General features: G+C 42.0%; 1 protein-coding gene across 2 annotated transcripts in view; it reads right to left on the bottom strand.

Moving 5' to 3' along the window:
- Positions 1-21,167, bottom strand: part of NTNG1 (netrin G1) — a 310,825-nt gene that overhangs the window by 86,336 nt on the left and 203,322 nt on the right. The gene's annotated exons all lie outside the window — the stretch shown is intronic.

Below are 21,167 nucleotides of genomic sequence, written 5' to 3' on the forward strand. Positions count from 1 at the left end.
AGGCCTCTAATCAATCTGAGTAGTCCTTAGATTTCCTAGTCATGGCAAATAAGGTAATTACAGAGGTCGTTCAGAAATGGTCCCAATGACTTAGAAGCCTAGAAAATAAAAAAGACTGTAGGTGGCAGGGGTTTGAGGTCATTAGCAAATGCCTTGCCTTTGGTGCTTGTGCAGAGAGCTGTGATATATGAGAGGCAACAATAGAATATGCAATTTCCACAAAAATACATTCCCCTATCCAGTCTTGCACAGTAAAATTGCAAAGGTCCACTGGATATTTGTTGAGGTAGCAGGTTATAAATTGTAACATCCCAAGCCCACAGGCCGCCTGGGAAAGTAAAACCTAGGTTGACAGGATGACCATGACCAGAGGCCAGAACAGTGTATGCAGGAAGCGATGTGTCCACACAAAGGGGAGAACTAGGACACCCGAGACGGTGGATAAAGGATCAAGACCTGTCAGACCTGTGTGTGTGTGTGTAGATGTGTGTGCATTTTTAAACTGGTCTGGCCTCTTCCAGAACTAGGACAAAAATATAGAAAGCCAAATTTCATAAAGACAAGGAAAGTTGGTAGTGTTTTACATTTGCTTTCCTTTGTGGGGGATGTCATGAATTGGAAAAAGTAACAGTAGTCTTTCTTAGGTAGGAAAATAAGATTCTTTAAGAACTGATGTTGGGGGGCGCCTGGGTGGCTCAGTTGTTAAGCGTCTGCTTAACCAACTGATGTTGGTTTCTATAATGTCTGTATAGTGACATCCAAGTTTCTGTCTTGTACACAGATGATCTGTTTGGAACACAGACCCATACTACGGCAAGGAAGTGAAGGAATGTCCAAGACCATTACTGAGACTATTACTGGGCTCTCTTCTAACTAAAAGGTGTAGCCCCTAAATTAATGCCCACTCCCCAGCCCCCCACAAACCTCCCTGGATAAGATCACACTTCTCCTTCATCAGGGGTCTGCTACAATTTGCAATACTTGTAGCTATACTCTGCCCTCTGTATAGTTATAAATTGTAATAAGCTGAAAGGCTACTATTTAAACAATACCTATTCAATTTAGATACATAGACAGAACCTTTAAAATTAACGTGTACAGTCTTCTAAAAAGATAAGAGAAAAATAATTCAGTTAAGTGAAATAGTGTTTAATTATGAGCTAGATCTTATAAGAGTTTCTTCTATGCAGGGAGTCACTTGTGTTAAGTTGCTTATGAAAGGATCTTTCCCGTTCCAACATTAGCACCTTTATTTATGGGTGTGTTTTTATATGTGGAAGATGTTAGAAACCTAGGTGACAGAAGCAACAGCCTATACTGACTTAGCACCCTATCTGGTGTTAAAAATTCCAAGTGAGGAAATGCACAATATGACCCCAAAGAGTATGCTTGTTTCATATGGGAAGACCAAGAATATAAGTAGTAATTGTAAATTGGATTAAATATCTTTTTTTTTAAGATTTTATTTATTTATTTGAGACAGAGGGAATGAGAGAGAGAGAGAGCACATGAGAGGGGGGAGGGTCAGAGGGAGAAGCAGGCTCCCCGCCAAGCAGGGAGCCCGATGCGGGACTTGATCTCGGGACTCCAGGATCATGACCTGAGCCAAAGGCAGTCACTTAATGACTGAGCCACCCAGGCCCCCCTACTTTAGCAACTTTTTTTAAAAAAAATTTTATTTATTTATTTGAGAGAGAGAGAATGAGAGAGAGCACATGAGAGGGGGGAGGGTCAGAGGGAGAAGCAGACTCCCCGCTGAGCAGGGAGCCCGATGCGGGATTCGATCTCGGGACTCCGGGATCATGACCTGAGCAGAAGGCAGTCACTTAACCGACTGAGCCACCCAGGCACCCTGGATTAAATATCTTTTAACTGTTAATACTTTCATACTTGTAGTCACTTTCTGAGTTACAGGCCATTTCCATTTTAAAGACTTTATATTTGCTGAGAGAATATTCTTTGAATAACAATAGAAGGTGAAAGAAAAATAGGTGACTGCTTAGTCTTATTTCTCTCAGATTTCTTCTCATTAATGGCTCATCCTCACCTGTTCAAAAGCTAATCATTCAAGGCTCAACTCAATCCACTCTTCCCTGTTATCTATCCTGCTCACTGTAGACACCCTGAGCTCGATCTTCTGATTTCCTTAAATGCTTCTGTTTATTTGGGTTGGTTGGCTGGTGCTTAAAGGCTCTTTAAGCTTTTAAAATGTTGACTCATTGCATAAATCTCTCCCATCCTAAGGGAAGAACTACCCACCTTGTACCCTGGTCTTCTTTTTCAGCTACCTCTTTAACACTCTCCTCTCCCTTCTTGAGTTTCCTATACCTGAATTTTCCATTTTTTACCTCCCACTCTCTCTTTCTCACCAACCACGGCCTCTTTTGCCAAGATCATCCATGACCTCTTTGTTGAAAATCCAATGGATACTTTTCTTTGCCTTATTTGACCTCCCAGCGGTATTTGAATCTGTGGACCACTCCTTTTCCCCTGACACTTTGTCCTTGCTGGATTGTCAAGCTCATTTTCAGAACCCTCTTTTTGTGTTCTCTTTATGTTCTCTTCTTGGGGTCCTGGCCCAGCACTGTCAGCCTAAGTGACTCTCTTTGGACACTTTTTTTTTTGTTTGTTTGTTTTTAAGATTTTATTTATTTATTTGAGAGAGAGAGAGAGTGAGTGAAAGAGAGAGAGAGAGAACACAAGCTGTGGGTGGGGGCAGAGGGAGAGGGAGAAGCAGACTCCCGCTGAGCAGGGAGCCCAATGTGGGGCTTGATCCCAGGACCCTGGGATCATGACCTGAGCCAAAACAGACGCAAAACCAACTGAGCCACTCAGGTGCCCCCTTTGGACACTCTTAATACAGGTTGTCCCTTCAATTTCCTCTGTGATCCTTAATGCCTTTGAGTTATAGCAAACTTGTATTCTAAAGCAAACTCCCATAATCTTCCCCCACCCTGAAATAATAAGCACATGCAAAATAAGCTTAAACATTTGAAAACATTTTAGGGGATTCAGAGATTTTCTGTTACCCAGAGGGATCCATAGAACCCTTCCCTCCATTATTACCAGGTGAAGATTATCTGATCGACATGTTGATAAATCCTGTATCTATATTTCCATCATGGAGCTCTCTTGGGCATGTCAAACTCAACAGATCCCAAACTGAATTCTGAGGCTTGCCTCTCTTACTCCTCCTTCTGGGGTTTCTGTTTTAGTACATTGCATCACCTTTCAGGGAGCTGGTTGAGAATGCCTCCCTCTTTCTTTCCTAGACTATCTAACTTGTCATTGCTCCGTCTCTCACCAAGTTCTGAGATCCCTCCTCTTTGATAACTCTCAAATACATACAGTTCTAGCCATTGCCACCACCCTAGTTGAGATCGCCATCATCTTTGATCTGCTTTATTACAATGGCCTCTGAACAGACTTAACTGCCTCCACTCATGCTCCTCCCTAGCCCAGTCTCAAGACAACAGTCAAAATAATCCTTTACACAAAAATACTGGGGTCATCCTGGCTTAGAACCATTGCAAGACTTGTCACTATTCTTTTTTTTATTTTATTATTTTATTTTATTTTTTTAAAGATTTTATTTATTTATTTGAGACAGAGAGAATGAGAGAGAGAGAGCACATGAGAGGGGGGAGGGTTAGAGGCAGAAGCAGGCTCCCTGCCGAGCAGGGAGCCCGATGCGGGACTCGATCCAGGGACTCCAGGATCATGACCTGAGCTGGAGGCAGTCGCTTAACCACCTGAGCCACCCAGGCGCCCCTTATTTTATTTTTTTAAAGATTTTATTTATTTGACAGACACAGCTAGAGAGGGAACACAAGCAGGGGGAGCGGGAGAGGGAGAAGCAGGCTCCCGGCTGAGCAGGTAGCCCAATGCGGGGCTTGATCCCAGGACACTGGGATCATGACCTGAGCTGAAGGCAGATGCTCAACGACTTGTCACTATTCTTAAAATAGAGTCCAAACTCTGTAACGTGGACTCCAAGTCCCTTCGAAGTTGGTGTCTCCTCCTTAATCTGGTCTCATCTGCACCACTAGCAACACTACTCGATTCTTCACACTTTCACTTCAGGTGATCTTATAAACTTTTCCTTCTGCCGGGAACATTCTACTCTACTACCTCTACTTCTCTTATCTGCAAAATTCTTAACATTCAGGTGTCAGCTTGTAAATTTCAGTGCCTGGCTCCTAAATGACATTCAAAAACCATCCACTGGTCAACTATCGGAGTGCTTCTCTGACCCACCAGTATGCCTTTTCTATGTGCTCCTGTGACCCTGGCAAGGCCAGTCACATGATAAAGCCATCTCTGCCTTAGACATAAACCGTGTTGTCATTGCTTCTTCTTCTCTCACCTTTACTGGAGTGTAAATGCCTGGAAGCCACAGTCATGTTTGCCTTATTTAGTGCTACATCCCTAGCACTTGTCAGGGTGCTCAGCACATAATAAGTACTTAAAAAACACTTGACTGATAAACAAATGATTAATAAGCAAGTAGACTCTCTGAAAGGCAGAACTTCATGGGTCCATCCTACTATGTCTGGCATGGTAATGGACTAAAAATAGAGAATTAATAGGCATTGCACTCAATTAAACAGTCCATGATGTGTGCTAAAAACTGCCAAATGCCCTTATCATTGGTTTTCATAACTAACCTTATAATGGGCAAAGGGAACTCTATAAAATTGGTAAGACTTTGTAAACACTATTTAATTTAAACTCCAGAGAATTTGCCAAATGCCTGAAACCTAACACAAGAAAAAAAATGTCTGAAATACTCAGGAAAATAACACAGTTTAGAGGAGAAAAAAAACAAAAAAAACAAAAACAAAAGCAGAGCATTTGTATGGCATAATTATTCTGGAATGTGCGTCTTTTGGCTTCAACTTCTCATGCAGGGATGACTGGCCTGGTTCGGGCAGTTTGGCAATGTTGCTTGGGCCCTGGCGGACACTGGAACTTCCCCAGCAGTAAATCTGTTGACCTAGCCCAGCTTCGTGGCTGTCTTTCCTCCATCCTCATGTCGACTGTTGTGCCTGGGCTGAGCACATGAGAGTGGATGCCGAGGTATCACAACACTGCTCGGTATTGGAAAATGGCTCCCTTTCATTATCCACAGTTTGGTCTGTTCACATCACCCCATTCCAATCAGATGCTGAAATTCTTTATTTAGAGGCCCTGCCAGAGTAGCTTTTCCTCCAGCAGAAAAAAATAAAAAATGGATGTCATAATGCTGGGAGACTGCCCTCAATTCCTGGGGCTGTGACCTCCAGCGTTGCAATGGGGTGGAGGGCAGATTTCCGTGGCATGCACTTGTCTGTGACAGATTCATTATCCACTTCCATGGTCATCCTGCTCCCACGTCTACTGTCACAGTGGGGGGGGGAAGAGCTGCACGAATGGAGACCTAACAGGCTTTGCTAGCAGTGAAAGATCTGATGTTCTGGAGAGCCAAGCCTATTCGCCAATTCTGTTTACACACATAGAACTCACACCAAGATACTGCAGATAGAATTGACTTGCTTGTACTTGGAAGATCCACTTGTGGGTAAGTGACAAACTGCACACACTGTGAAATAAGGGCATTGCTAAGACAGACTTACAAAAAGAGTGAGCTCTATTCTGTGATGAAAGTGATGAAAACCCGTGTATTCTTGCTTTCAACCAGGTCTGCACTTCCTGTATTTTAGTGACCAGCTGTCATGAGTCAATTTAATCTTGCTTATAAAAAGGCTCCAACGTTTAGATCTCTGCCACCTGCCAGTAGGTATGAAAAACCCATACAGTCTGCCTGTTTTTTTTAAAGATAATTTAATATATTTATTCTGGGAAGCATGTTATCCACCAGAATTTCCTGTGAGTTAGAGGTCTATATATATATAATCTATTACTAGTGTTTCAAATAGAGGTACCAAGACAGAGAAGTTTGGAACTGACCCTTTCTGAAGCAAAACAGGAAGGGAAGCCAGGCTTGCTGCCTTGAAAGTCAGGGATTGGGCTACTTTTGTGCCAGAGGAGGATTCACCATGAAGTGAATGAAGTTTAGCATCAGGGCCCTTTCAAGGCCTTGGGGAAGACCTAGCCATGCATCCATGTGCTTTTGTATAATTCTCACAAATGAGATATTTTTGCATTTTTTCAATCAGTGAAGGTGTTTCCTTAATGAGAGCACCCCTCCAGCCCCAAAGGGTGTCAGTTTCAGGCCTTACAAAGCCTCCATCAGCCTTTGGTTGCACCCCCTGCCTTGGATTGTCAGCAGCTACACAAATGCTTTTAGAAAATGAGTTAGCACAAAGACTGGAGCTTTGAAGATGTCTTTTTCAAAAGGTGATAAATTATAAAATGCTTTTCACATACTTTTTCTGCCTCTGCAGCCCCTTGACCTTTCTCTTTTCACTCTGACACATGAATTTTTGGTTTCCACCTCAACACATTATTTGCAATAGGGGATCTGCAGCAACATTATTTAGAAATTATGAGTTATTGATTATGAAATCAGACGGCCCACGTTCAAATCCCACCTTTGCCACTGACTTGTGAGGCCATTGGATAAGCGACTTCACAAACACACAAACAAACAGAACTAATGTTGACTGCATACTTCCAAGTCCCTGGCATTGTGCTTAGCGCTTTTGCATATTTCACACATTATTTTGTACAAACCTCACAATAGTACTGTGGGATTAGCACTAACTACAGATGATGCATTTGCATCTTGACGGTCTAAGAAACCCACCTCTCCCAGCTAGTATGAGATGGAACAGAGATTTAGACCGTGGGCAGCCAGGCTCCAGAACTCTGCTCTTACCACCAAAAGTGGAATGTTGTCTTTCTAAGTATGGCTAGGCTTCAGCTGACTCATCTGGAAAACAGGGACAATAAATGGGTATGTTTCAAAGAACAGTTTTGGGAATTGAATAGATAATGTACGCATGACCTTAGGACAGTACGTGACACAAAGTTCTTAATAAATGTTAGTTTCAGTTATTATTATTTCTATAGTTACTACTCCTACTACCATCACTGGAATGGGCTGATTCATTCTGTAAGCCTTAATTCATAACGAATTCTTTGGATAGTGCCATGAGAAGGCCGATGGGATTCAAAACCAGAAGATGACATAGAGCCCTAATCTCCAAGAACATACAATTTGTTGAGTAAATAAGATGAAATGCACATAAACTAACTACAGACCATAAAAAGGGTACCACTGAGACCACCAGGGACCATAGGAACAAGCCCCACATGAGAAACATCATGCGCCTGGGGCACTTCGTGTGGGCTGTTATTGCTAACCCTCCTCTCTGACCTTGCAGAACCGGGATGCGGCCCATCACACAAGCCTAACTTAAAAAACAACAGCCGCAGCCCTATCCTGTAGGAAGAGAAACAACCTGGCTCCACAAACCTGAAAGACCCCCGCTTCAAAAAGCACCAATAAGCTGTCTGAGTTGCCTGCCAAAACCAACCAATCAGGACAAGGCACTTTTCTATCCCTTAGTAGCCTAGCGGACCTGAGTGGGAACTTTCCAGGGGACCTTTATATGGGCAGGGCTTCCAGTTTGTTCAGAGAGGCTGGCTTAAGTGCTGTGTGTTGGTGCGGTGTCTCTGTGCAGCTCGAGCTGTAGCTTCAATACAGCCTTGCCTGCGCCTTTGACCTTTGGGTCTGGCTTCATTTCTACCATTGTGGGGCCCAAGATCTGGACTCTGGTAACAATATTCCATCTAATCCTGACAATATAGGAAAATAGGGTGGTAACACTGAGTTGTCTCTCCCCTGACAATGCTGTATTTGCAGTGAAGGGTCAGAGGGACAGCCCCTATCACTGAAGGCAGGCGGAAGAAGGAAACACTTACCACGTTCCACTATACACCTGGAACTGTGATAGGTGCCTCCCGTATGTTATTTCACCTCATGCTCATTACCGCTGGGAGAAGGAGGTATAAGTACCTGTAATTTACAGATGTGGAAAGTGTGGCGAAGAGTAGTAAAGCTATTTGCTGAAAGAAACACTTCTGGTAAGTGGTAGTCAAGAGTCAATTCCAAAGGCCAGGTTCATTCTAGGACATCGCTCCATTTGAGGCAGAACAAAGCAAACTGGTTCATGGAGAGAATTAGACTTGTGGTTCTAAACAGTGATATGATACTTCCACTGTAACACTTGCTACTTAAATTGTGGTCCCTGGATCAGCCCGTTCAGGATCACTCCGAGGGCTTGTTACAAATCTCAGGCTTTCCCCAGACTCACTGAAGAAGGATCTGCACTTTAACCAGATGGCCAGGTGATTTATATGCAGAGTAAAGGTTGAGAAGCACTGCTGAGTCACCAGTGGGTCAAAATCCTGATGAACAGCAAAACTAAAATCATGGGGCATGATCCTTGTGCAAAACTCTCTTCCACCTATATTCAGTTTGGCTTTCTTTGGCCTAAACCTGACTAGCACTAAGGCTCAAGCTGTACTCACAAACTGAATTGACATTTTGTTTGTGAATTCTGTCAAGTCTACTGACCGGCAGATTCATAGATCATATAATAAATAATTTAACTATATTAAAAGCTGTTTATACTTATTAGTCAAAATGGTATTTATTTCCAGAATATATAAGGAGCAGTTACAACTACAATAATAAAAGGGACAAAAAACAAAAGCAAAAACAAAAAAAAAACCCAGTTAGAGAATGAGTGAAGGATCTTAAAAGATATTTCTCCAAAGAAGATATATACAAATGGCCAACAAACACATGAAAAAATCATCCTCATTAGTCATTAGAGAAGTACAAATTAAAACCACAATGAGATACCACTTCACATCCACTAGGATGGTTATAATTTTAAAAGAGGGACAATAGGAAATGTTGACAGTGATGTGGAGAAATTGGAACTCTCATCTACTATTGGTAGGAATGTAAGCTGGTGTGGCCACTTTGGAAAACAATGTGGCAGTTCTTCAAAAAGGTAAACATAAAGTTATCATATGATCCAACAATTCCACTTCGAGGTCTTTACTCAAGAGAACTGAAAACATGCCCACACAAAAACCAGTACACAAATGTTCATAGCAGCATTATTCATAATAGTTAAAAAGTGGAAACAACCCAAACATTCATCAACTAATAAATGGATAAACAAAATGTCATATATCCATATAATGGACTATTATTTGGGGGGGGGGAAAGTAATGAAGTACTGATACATGCTACAATATAGATAAACCTTGAGAACATTTTGCTAAATCAAAGAAGCCAGATACAAAAAGCCACAGAATGTATGCTTTCCTTTACAGGAAATACTCAGAATAGGAGAATCTACACAGATGGAAAGTAGATGAATGATTCCCAGGAGCTAGGAGGAGGGGCAAATGGGGAGTGACTGCTCATGGATGGGGGTTTTCTTGTAGAGTGATGATAATGTTCAGGAATTCAATAATGGTGAGGGTTGCACAACTTTTTGAATATACTAAAACCCACCAAATTGTATGTTAAATAAATGAAAAAATAAACTAAAAGAAATATGGTATTTGTCCAAAACAGATGACAGAAAACAGTGGATAAGAGTTTGGGCCCTGAGGTCTAGTAATCTGGCTTTAGCAGGTACTTAGGCAAGTTCCTTCAGCTCAGTTTACTCTTCTATAAAATGAGGATCATAAAATGCCTACCTGAGGGGTTGTTGGGAGCCTTAAATGATACAGTACAAGGTAGCAGAGACTGGTAATTAACGTATTCTTCCTTTTTCCACACCACTACAGTTTTAGTTGGGTGCACACTGTATAAAGACTACATTTCCCGGGCGCCTGGGTGGCTCAGTTGTTGGGCGGCTGCCTTCGGCTCGGGTCATGATCCCAGAGTCCTGGGATCGAGTCCCACATCGGGCCCCCTGCTCAGTGGGAAGCCTGCTTCTCCCTCTCCCACTCCCCCTGCTTGTGTTCCTGCTCTCGCTGTCTCTGTCTCTGTCAAATAAATAAATAAAATCTTAAAAAAAAAAAAAAAAGACTACATTTCCCAGCACCTCCTCAAGCTAGGGATGGCCATGGGACTACATTCCACCATTGGCCTATTAGTGGGAGTTATGTCTGTGATACTCTATTGGGCTGCACTCCTGCCTCCATTTCTAATTTACTTCATGGAACATGAACATGTTGTTAAGCCACCTTGGACGACATGGACCATGGCAGTAACCACAAATAGTGGAACCTGGGCCATTGGGCAGCCTTCACTGCCGTCAGAGGAAGGTGGGTCCAGATGGAGCCCCCATTCCAGCTGTGCAGCACCTAATTCCCAAAAGAAAGGAGACAGAAATAAACTTCTAGTTTGTTTAAGGCACTGCTAATGTGAGTCTCTCTTACACACATCTGAACTTATATTTGAACACAGCGCCTGGTACATAGGAAGCACTTAATAATTTAATATAAGCTATTGCTATTATCACTTCTATCTTACAGCAAAAGACCAGCTCTTCAACTATCAGATGGGTCCGATCTAATCCTGATCCCATGAGGAAAGAGGGGGTTTAAATCTTTCCAGCATTCTTCTATTCCTTCCTTCATGAATAAAACCTGGAGTCTGACAGTAGTTACCACTTGTAAGCAAAAATGTTGTCAGAAGATTTATTTTTATAAACTACGTGATGGCCGAAGTTCAATGTGAAATAGATATCTCCTTATAACAATTTTTGGAAAGCAGCCACACACAACAGACCAACAAAGAGGCTGGACATCTAACTTGTGTTTGCATTCCTGTATTATAGAAGAAGCAAACAAGAAAGAGGGGTGCTAGTACTCTATTATATGCCCTGCAAACCCAGAGGGCAGGTTTCCACATAGCTTTTGTGCTCGTTCCTTTGCAATATACCAAGTAGCTAAATAAGGCCCCTGGTTGATGGGGGCTTTGCTCTCCTGAACTTTGTTCTTGGAAGAATTATTTTTGAAAAGTGATTGGTCTAGATTTTTTAAAAAGATTTTATTTATTTATTTGAAAGAGACTGAGAGTGAGAGAGAGAGAGAGAGAGAGAGCATGAGCGGGGGTGGGGCATAGGGAGAGGGAGAAGCAGACTCTCTGCTAAATAGGGAGCTAGACAGGGCTTGATCCCAGAATCCAGAGATCATGACCTGAGCTGAAGGCAGGTGCTTAACTGACTGAGCCACCCAGGTGCCCCCTAGATTTTCTTAAGCAAAGAAATATACAGTTACACAGTTTTCTCTGGGAGTATAAAATAAAGCCTGAGATCTTTATCAGTTCTTCACAGACACTGGAATCTTACCATCTTTTAAAATATACATAATTTATTTGCCCCCAGAACTGATGGGACAGGGACCAGAAATCCTTCTTGTACATTTACGCAACTAATGACTTGGACATCCTTATGGCATTTAAGAAACCCTCTAGAAGTTCCACTTAAACCTTACTGGAAACCCTAAACTTACCCATAGTGAAGCATCAGATTACATGACTCACTAAAATACTGGTTCTTTCAGATAATATTAAAAATAGCCCTTTTCTATTTCTGAAGCTTGCCAGGGAGACTAGAGTACCATGATTATAAAATAAAATAAAAATAGCAGCTTATAAATTTGAGATTATGCATTGTCCAAGATTGGAGTAGGTATAGGATGGTGTCCTGTGAGCTGTTTATTACACTCATGAGGAATCTGGTTAGATAAGAGGTGCTGAAGGGTAAAAGACATAACAAGATAATTATCTCAACGGATACTGCCACTGTTCTCTGCACAACCAATCAATCTAGAGATTGGGAGGTAAAGAGCTTGTTAAATTTAAACTAAACCAACCCAAGGCCCATTAACAACTAATAGATGACCCTAGATATTTAAGATATGCATGGTGAACCTTTACATTCTAATTCTTTTTGAGAAAACAGAAAATTTAGGGATCTCCAGTCCCAGAAATAGAGATGATCATTGTTCAAGGAACCAGATTCTATAAGAGAGATAGGATAACATGACGTTAAGAGCTTTGACTCTGGAGACAAAGGGTCAGAGTTTAAGTCCTAGTTCTACCATGAGCTTGGTGGGTGTCTCCATCTGAGTCTCGGTATCCTTCCCTATAACATGGACTGTTATTAGTAGCAATAACATAGGGTTGCTACGAAGATTAATTGAAGTAGTCCATATAAAGTATATATCACAGATTCTGGTAGATGGTAAGTATTCAAGAAATGTTAGCTATTATTATGGAGAGAGATGGCAAATCCACGGCTTGGCTATCTAAAAGTCCTTTACATCCCTTTCTCTCTTGACTCTCTCTATAAAACACATGGGAAAATTAAAATACTCATTCCCTCGGCTCCCTTGACTCTAAAGTTGGCCATGTCATATAGTCTGACCGATGGGATGTGACCAGAAGTCACTAGGAGGCGTGTTCTGGAAAGATTTTTAAAAGGGGCAGCTGACAAGAAATCATTCCTCTACTTTTTTTTTTAACCCCTCTCACCTTGCCCTTTCTTCCTTTCTCTTATCTGGGATCCAGACAGAAATACTAGAGGGCCTTCTGGCTTTATGGCCATAAGAATGGGAGCTCATTCAGTGATGGGCAAGCTGGAACCTAGAAAGAAACTAAGGCCTGATGGTGTTCTTACACACCGAGCCCCGGCCTGCCGACCTCCCCATGTGCTCTCACTTGAAGAAAACAAGCCCCACTCTGCTTAAGAGAGCTTTCCTATTTTTAGAAACGGAATAGATTCCTGACATAAGAAGCAATAATGAAGACTGTTGATGTATTCAAGTCCTTTTCACACATACTCGCCCATTTTGTGGTTTACAGTCAACAACTGCTAAGTTAGATTTCTTTTTTTCCTCTTTATAGAACCACATAAATGAAATACTTTTTTTTCCACCTACTTTTTACTTCCAATTGATGTGAACTATACCATGATAATTTCTCATACACTTCTTGGGTTAAAAAATGTAATTCTCCTTTTTTTCTAGGAGGAACTAGGACAAAAGAAAAAATAGTGCAGGAATAAACCTAAAGTTCTCTTGTGCTTTGCAAAGCCACAGAGTTCAGTAAGGCTCTGGCTCAAGAGCTGAGAACCATCTGATACCGCAGGGTTCTATCAGGTTAGAATTGTCAGGGAAGTTTTGAAGTCTTTTAAATATATACACTTATCCACTCAAAAAAGGTCTTATTTCCTCAAATCATTATATTTGAATCTGATTAAAAATGAATCAGCCTGAATAAACAGTTTTATGACTAAGAATAAACAATCAAGTCACACCTGTGCAGAAGAAGACAGGAGATCAACCTTATTCTGTATTTTTACTTTTCACTACAGAATTTGAGAGGAAATTGAATTAGATTCCCATGGGTGGTGTGGAAAATTGGGGGAAATAGCTTTCTTCCAATTCTCCTTTTTCTGAGAAATAAAATAATATCCAATAGAGGAGTGCACCTAGCAAAGCCTTTGTTTTTTCCCCTTTTTTGGTGGCCTACTTTTGCTAGCAAGCCTTGGAAAAGTTGAAGTATAAAGATTAAAAAAAAAAAAAGAAGAAGAAGAAAAAAAGAAAGAAGAGAGAGAGAGAAATAGAAGGGAAAGGAAAAAACCCATCTGTTAAAAGAGGCTGATCTTACTTGCTGTGACCGTTGACCTGAATTGTGTGTCACTTATGATTGGCAACTAAGGCTCTACAGCAAAGAAACAAAAAACTCTGAGAATAGAAATGAAGAACAGCAATGAGCTCTCAAATGATCCAACAGATAGGATATGGTCAGGGAAAAAAAACTGGATGATAGTTGTCTATGAGATTTATCAATATTGTCATCATCAAAGTCTCTCCATCTATATGATTAAACATTCAGAGGTGGGGTCTGCACCAAATGTGTGAGACATGAAGTATCATGAGAAGGGGAATTTCACATGATTTAACATGGATCACGGTCATATTTTAGAGTCAAATGATATATGATCAAGAGACCTGGGTTTAATCACTAACCAGCTGAATCACTTTAGGTGGGTTTCACTGGCTTTCAGGGCTAATTTCTTTGAAATGTGAAGGGTTTGGTCTGTATTTGAAAAATGCCCAAGACGAAACCGGAGAGGGAGACAAACCATAAGAGACTCTTAATCTCAGGAAACTGAGGTTTGCTGGAGTGGAGGGGGGTGGGAGGGATGGTGTGGCTGGGTGATGGACACTGGGGAGAGTATGTGCTATGGTGAGCGCTGTGAATTGTGTAAGACTGGTGAATCACAGACCTGTACCCCTGAAACAAATAATACATTATATGTTAATAAAAAAAAGAAAAAGAAAAAAAATAAAAGACGTCCTAGAAAGAGAAAAAAGAAAAAAGAAAAATGCCTTACATTGGCTGCGTGACTGACCCCACCTTCAGGCAGTATCTAAACTGTAGAGGGTATGGCTTGTTGCAGTTTTTGCACCCTCAAATTCCTTATTCCTTCTTCTTCCTTTGGTAACAACCTTTGTGGGACCACCCCTTTCATCCTCAGGCTGGGAGGTTGAGGTGGGGGATTCCAACCTGCAGCTCCCAGGAAAGGCAGAGAGGCTGAGCTCAGCCTACCAATCCATTCCATCTTCTTGGACACAGTGATTGGTTTGAGGATGGGAATAGGACCTAATCCTTGTGAAAATCACTCCTGGGGCCTTTGCTGAGAATATGAGGGTAAGAAGTCCTGTTCCTTATGGTATTGTTAACCTGGTAGCAGGTGGCCTGGAACTGGTCATGGCCATCTTGTCCACAACATGGAGAATCTCGGCCTAGAAGAAAGCCAAGACAGAGGAGAGCAAAGCCAAGCAGTAGGGACAACATCCTGATGACTTTGTGTAGCCCATGCTGCCAGCTTGTCTGAATCTGAGTCCCAGATTCCAAGATATGTGAGCCAAAATAGTCTCTATTTTGTTTAACTAGTTTGAATTCTGTTTTTTGTTGTTGTTGTTGTTGTTGTTACTAACAACCAAAAGATCCTAAAACAATACACCATGTTACTTCTCCATGATTCTACCACCTCCCAAGCTTATTGAACTAGACTGGATGTACCACCCGAAAGCAGTCATTATGTAAATTGTTCAACAACCCAACATTTATGGCCTGGCTTGAAAAATCTGGTCAGCCAGATTTTTCTGCCAAGGATTTAGACTTGGAAAATAGACATATGTTATCATTAGGAGGTGGGCATTAGAATATGCTGGATGATTTCAAAGTATGCTGGTTCTCACTTTACACAACTTTTATGAATTGGTATTTTTGTTTCTGTTTTTGTAAAATGAACTGACTTTTTAAGTTAAGGTGAAAAGTGCTGTATTTTGGAGTTAGAAAAGACCTGGATTTGAGTATCTCTATGATCACTTTTAACTTGTTTGACCTTAGGCTCATTCCTCATGTGTACAATAGAGATGAGAGTGAATGACTTCATTAGGCTTTATTTTAACTTTGGAATGAGATAGCATGTCAAGTGCCACCATGAACAGTTCATAAATAGGCCAACTTGCTAAGTTTTAGTTCCCACCTGACTATCGTCATCAATCATTATGAAATATTTACTAAATACTTACAATACATAAGATTGTATGGTTAAGATTCTACTATTTCTGAACAATCTTAGAACAATAATCCACATAAGGAAGGGACCTGTTGTCTCAGTTCAGCTACTCTAGAGTCATGAGGTCTTCTCATTTGTTTTATATTTAACTAAAGAAGAAGAAACTTTGGTGCACTGTGAGGCAACAAAGTATGAAGGAAAGGGATCAGGACTGAACATCATGAGGTCAGGTGGTGGGCAGGGTGAACCCCCAGTTCCTGAACAAAACCTTTCATGGTGCCTGGTATGGAATAGGCTCTTTGTAAATACTAGTTGAAAGAATTATCCAGTCCCATTTCCTCACTGTGGAAATATGGGAAACATAGGATCAGAGAAACAATAATAATAATAAAATAATAAATTAGCTGAGATTTTTTGAGCTTGTGCTGTGTTCATTTTTTATTTTTCTTGAAGATTTTATTTATTTTATAAATTTATTTATTTATAAAATAAATAAAACCAAACTTGTTTTAATATGGAAACATACTGGTTTAATTTTTCTCCACACACCTCCCTGCCTCCCATTCTGAGTCCCATTACCAATACTTTGAACAGAGTGAGCCAATAATTTTTTCTTCAAGGTTTCAAGAACTGAGCTCTTTCTAACCTGCTTGTAGTTGCCAAAGATATTGGCTCTGGTTTTGACAGATTATCAAAGTCACTTGATAGGAAGGAACAGAAGGAGGATAAGACTTAGTGTATGGAAAGATAAAAAAGTGTGTAGCAAAAGCATCATGGCCCCTGCAGTGATCCTGGTTTCTTGCCTCAGCATGCTTGGTGCTTGGCTTGAACAAGGTAGAGGTGAATTAACTTCTCAGGAGTAACCCCCAACCAATGAAGAAATGGATGCTTGAGGATAAATACTCCAGTTTCCTTGCTTCTTAGAGAAGCATTTCTGGGAATAGCATCCTGATTGACTTCTCCTTTCTGCTCCACTTATTCCCTATTCTCTCACAGTGCTTTCTGGAATTATTTCCCAAATATACCATTTGTATCCAGATCTTTGTCTTGGGAGACCTCGAACTAGGAAGATAGAGAAGCATTAGTAGACTGCAAGAGGAACCATAGGAAGGAACACTATGAGATTGTTAAGTCAAAGACCTTGACCATCACTCACTGCCTTCTCAGTAGGTAAGAAGTTCCCTTTACCCACTGTCCATGTCTGTTGATTCTCTAGTTAGCACATGAGAGTGAGTTTTATTCCTTATGTAACAGGGTTTCACTGATTGACTGTCTTCCCCTGGGGTTCTGAATCCCTCCTGGGGTGTTCAGGAAGGAATCCTATACCTCCAGGGGCTAACTGATCCAGACTGAGAATTCTCTAGAAATAAGACAGTAATTAGTAAAATACCGTCGTTGTGTCTTCAATTTGTCCAAATGCATAAGGATCGAAACTTGTAGTAGGATCTTCTGTCTCTCAAATCCAAAATGCCTCAATTTGGATTCTGGTTCTACTACTTGCTTGCAGTGTGACCTTGGGCTAAACTTTTATATGCCTCTGTTTCCTCATCTGTAAAACTGGAGAATTATAGTACCTGACTCATAAGGTTATTATGAAGAATAACAAATTACTTTCTTCAAAGCACTTAAAAAACAGTGCCTGGCACATAGTAAATGTTGGCTGTCATTATCACCATCCCCATCATCATTGTCTTAATTATTCTTTTTTTTTTTTTTAAAGATTTTATTTATTTGACAGAGAGACACAGCGAGAGAGGGAACACAAGCAGAGGGAGTGGGAGAGGGAGAAGCAGGCTTCCCGCTGAGCAGGGAGCCCATTGCGGGGCTCGATCCCAGGACCCTGGGATCATGACCCGAGCCCAAGGCAGCCGCCTAACCAACTGAGCCACCCAGGCGCCCCTTGTCTTAATTATTCTTGTCATCATTTTGGTCATGGGAAGGAAAGCTAAAGGGGCACCAGAGAAAGCCAAGGCTTCCAACTTCTTAACTTATAGAGTTCTATATAATGCTAGTGCTAAATTATCACACAAAAGATATCTGCATACAGGTGGTTGACAGAGAACTGAAGCTCTTACTGGTAACACTAATTTTTTTCTCTCTCACACAAATTGTGTAGTTTGGGCACGATTTTAAACTTTGGGTGCTTGAACCAAATCAAAAGACTGCTGTTGATCCCTAAACAACATCACTGGAGGCAGGGAGTGAGGATATGTCATCTGAAACTGTGGTGGAAGGTTCTGGAAGTCTTACGGGCCCACAGTCCTTAGATTCCATAGAGATGGCCATAGAAATGAAGTGACCTGTGCTTTTTCTAATAAAAGCCACATGATGGTAACAATAACTGCCACAATGCAGTCTTGGGCCTCGAGGTTTCTCTTCATTGGAGGGCCCACCCCAAGAGCAGCTCTGCAACAAAAGCAAATCAAAATCGCTTCTCCTGCAAGACTGGAAATATCAAATGCAGAGTGTGGTGCAGCCTTTTAATCCACAGGGTAGCAAAGTAAAGGTCAATTACCCCACTTAGAGGAATGAAAGGCATGTAGTAAAAGTCAAATAGATATGCCATTAGATAATATATTTCAAGCATGAAAATGAGGATTTTCTGTTGCCGGGTTATATTTAATGCACTGGTAAACACAAGAGCTTTATGACAGAGAGTAAGATACGAGGCTGACAGCGAATCTGCCCGACGGAGTGCCCTCTGTTCGATGAAGGTGTCTGTGTGGGACCGATCGGTCACCATTGATTGGTGTCAGGACCCTGCTGGGAAGCAAGCAGGCTGGCCCCCACAACCCGCCAGACAGAGCCAGGAGGACCAGGTGCCTCTGCCGTGGCTCTAGGGATTTAAGGTTGTCAAGACACTCAGCTGTGCCAGACTAGCCTCTCTGTCTCTATCTAGTCCGTCCTGATCTATGAACCTGGACCTTTGCTTTTCTCCTTCCCCGATATTCTACTGGTTCTCCTGACATTGGCTCGGCACTCACCTCTGCCTTCCTGCGTTGGAGCCTTCAGGGTAACAGCCTTATTCCCGACTCCCAGGGCTGCGTCTTCCTTCCTTCCAAAGTTGTCCCCCGTCCTTATGCATCTGAGATTCTAATCTCACATTTAACCCAGGTTGCTATGCATGCATCCTGGTTTCTGCATCTGTGGATGATTTGATTTGGAGTGTTTGACCCTGATTTTTTTCATTCTGATCACTTTCAACACCCTTGTTCTCTAGGAAAGGCTCTGTCTCCTAAAGCAGTCATGTGGCTGTGTCTCTGGATGGAGCTTTTCCCCTAGCTCTGCCCTCAGTTTTTCACCTCATCAGAAATAACCTTACGGGTCACAGGCAATGTATTGAGACTGGGGGTGGGGTGGGGGGGGTGCTTCTGTTGCTGACCCAAGTGCTCCCCATGACCTGGCATTTTTTCTCCCGGGAAGCACCGTGTTTATTGGTCACCACTTAAGAAGCCTTGTGGATTTAGCGATGTTGTTTAATTTCTCTGAGCTTCAGTTTTTCACATTATTTTCATTTTTTTATTTTTTTTATTTTTATTTTTATTTTTATTTTTTTAAGATTTTATTTATTTGCTTGACAGAGAGAGACACAGCGAGAGAGGGAACACAAACAGGCGGAGTGGGAGAGGGAGAAGCAGGCTCCCTGCCGAGCAGGGAGCCCGATGCGGGACTCGATCCCAGGACCCCGGGACCATGACCTGAGCCGAAGGCAGTCGCTTAACCAACTGAGCCACCCAGGCGCCCCTATTTTCATTTTTTTAAAAAGCAAGTACTTACATTAAATGAAGCTGTTTAGTGGAAAATGTATTTGAATATTTATGGAAACCGCAGAACTGTCCCTTGGGGCCTCCGCTAGACACATCTGCAGTAGGATTACATCTACGTGGCAAAATCTGGAGAGCACACTTCGGCGAGCTTTTCCTTCACGCACAGCAATGCGTGTACCTACCCACTGTTCTTGGGAAAGCCCTGAGCCCATGAAATTAACTCAAAGGCAGCTGTTTCCACTTAATACAGTAAGGTTTCTGGTTAATGATGTAAATTTGGTGGTTGCTTGCAGACTCAAGCCTCTGAGGACACTGCCCAGTGAATCATAACTCATGCTACCCCATTTCTGATAAGACTCACTTGCCCCTGGGAGATACATGCATCCTTTTGCCCTAGCTTTGCTCATAGGAAATTAGGGGAGTGTATGACGCAAGGGGAATGTGGTGGTCTGATCTCTTATCCTCTTCTCCTTTTTTTAAAGATTTTATTTATTTATTCATAAGAGACAGAGAGAGAGAGAGGCAGAGGGAGAAGCAGGCTCCCCGCCGAGCAGGGAGCCCAATGCGGGACTCGATCCCAGGACCCTGGGGTCATGACCTGAGCCGAAGGCAGACGCTTAACCATCTGAGCCACCCAGGCACCCTCTCTTATCCTCTTTTGGGGGAAAATGCTACGAAGAGGAATGGGACAAAGCTTGGCACACCCAGTGTGGACTGGATTTTGTTGCCACAAGATGATGTTATGGAGGATTAGACAGACTTGAAGAAACGTACTGTTGAATAGCGCCATTGTTTTCACATGCGCCAGGAGGTGTGACCACATTCTCTGGGTCAGCAGGGTCCGGGGGATATTCTTTGAAGGAACTGAATGTTCTCAATCTCCCTGAAGCAAAAAATTAGGTGGGCTTTGGAGATAGAATGGAGGGTTTCCTTCCCTCTGTAGCCAGGAAGTGCAGAACCTGGACTATGGGATGTGGTGGTGGCTTAAGATTCCAGCTGGTGGTGAGGGAGATGCTCCTCCCTGCCCAGGCCACCATATTACCTCTGAGTGACACCTTTTGGGAGTTGGTAGCCACTTAAGATTGAACGTGAGACTCTAAAACTAGTCATTCACTCTCAATGTGATTCCTCAGTGTTCCCCAAACCTTCCAGAAAGTGTTGTTAAATTTAACAACCTTGTTTTAAGACAGAAGGCATCTGTCACTGGGGAAAACAGGTATGGAGCAAGCGCTTGTAAGCAGGTGAGAGGGGTCGGAGGGACCCCAGAGCCACATCTATCAGCTCGGGGGACTTTAATCTTCCTCTGGCAGAGCTGCATCTCCTTGCTCTGTCTGCCTCACTGTTATTCTAAATAAGGCTCTGCTGTGAAACTAATGAGTAAGTGGGAAAAGAAGAGGTATTATTTAATAGAAGAGGAGGTATTACTCAAATAGTTTTGAGTGAACAGCTCAAAAGCTGTGAATATGAAGAGTAGTGAAAGAAAGTGAAGAGAGGGCACTTTACACGTTCCTGGGGTTGATAGCTGGGGAGCAGCAGGAGAGGATGGGAGGTTGGGACCAAGAAAGCCAAGAAATTATTCAATAAAATTCATTTATTCAGCAACCAGTTTAGAAATGACCTCTCATCATACAAATTGAAAGTCAGAGTACAGCATGTCAGAAACTTAGGGAAAAAACAGAATTCAGGGCAGGTGTAAATTTCCAAGTTCAGAGGGTCTGGGCAGAAAAAAGGTAACACAGCAGAGTGGGCCGGACTGTGGGTACTGGGGCAGGTTTCTTGGTTGGGATGCTGACCTTTGCCCTTTTAACTAGTCATGTGATCTTGAACAACTCTCTTATCTTCTCAGTGCCTCAGCTTCCCCATTTATAAAATGGGCATAATA

The sequence above is a fragment of the Mirounga angustirostris genome, unplaced genomic scaffold (assembly GCF_029215605.1).
Source record: "Mirounga angustirostris isolate CCGP_5_RB_7025 unplaced genomic scaffold, mMirAng1.0.hap1 SCAF_4, whole genome shotgun sequence".
NCBI lineage: Eukaryota > Metazoa > Chordata > Mammalia > Carnivora > Phocidae > Mirounga > Mirounga angustirostris.